The sequence below is a fragment of the Vicia villosa genome, linkage group LG1 (genome assembly GCF_029867415.1).
Source record: "Vicia villosa cultivar HV-30 ecotype Madison, WI linkage group LG1, Vvil1.0, whole genome shotgun sequence".
Classification (NCBI taxonomy): domain Eukaryota; kingdom Viridiplantae; phylum Streptophyta; class Magnoliopsida; order Fabales; family Fabaceae; genus Vicia; species Vicia villosa.
The window spans coordinates 180,300,232-180,300,667 of record NC_081180.1 but is presented as its reverse complement, the minus strand read 5'-3'; positions in this window follow the sequence as shown (position 1 = coordinate 180,300,667).

Sequence of the window (436 nt, the reverse complement as noted above, 5' to 3'; positions counted from 1 at the left end):
ATATATGTTGCGTGGGTATGGGGCGGGCTGGGTACTAAGTTGCCCATACCCGAGCCCGTGCCCGTACCCATTTATGCGGGTTTTTACCTTACCCATTGTGGGTATTTTTGTGGGTACGCAGTGGGGATGGGCCAAATTGCCATCCCTAATCATAATTTTAATTATCTTCCTTAGTTTTTCACTCATTGGGCCTAGCCCATGTTGCTGACCCGTTTTGCTATATGTATTTAAGCCATGTGGCCTACATATGTTTTGCACTCTTTTTCTCTTTTCCATGGTTTTGTCCCATTCAGTTTTCCTGGTAAGGATTTTAACGAGTCAATTCACATTCAAAGGATATTGTACTCTTTTTCCTTCACTAAAATTTTTCTCACTGAGTTTTCTCTAGTAAGGTTTTAACGAGGCATATCGTTAATGGACATCCAAGGGGAGTGTT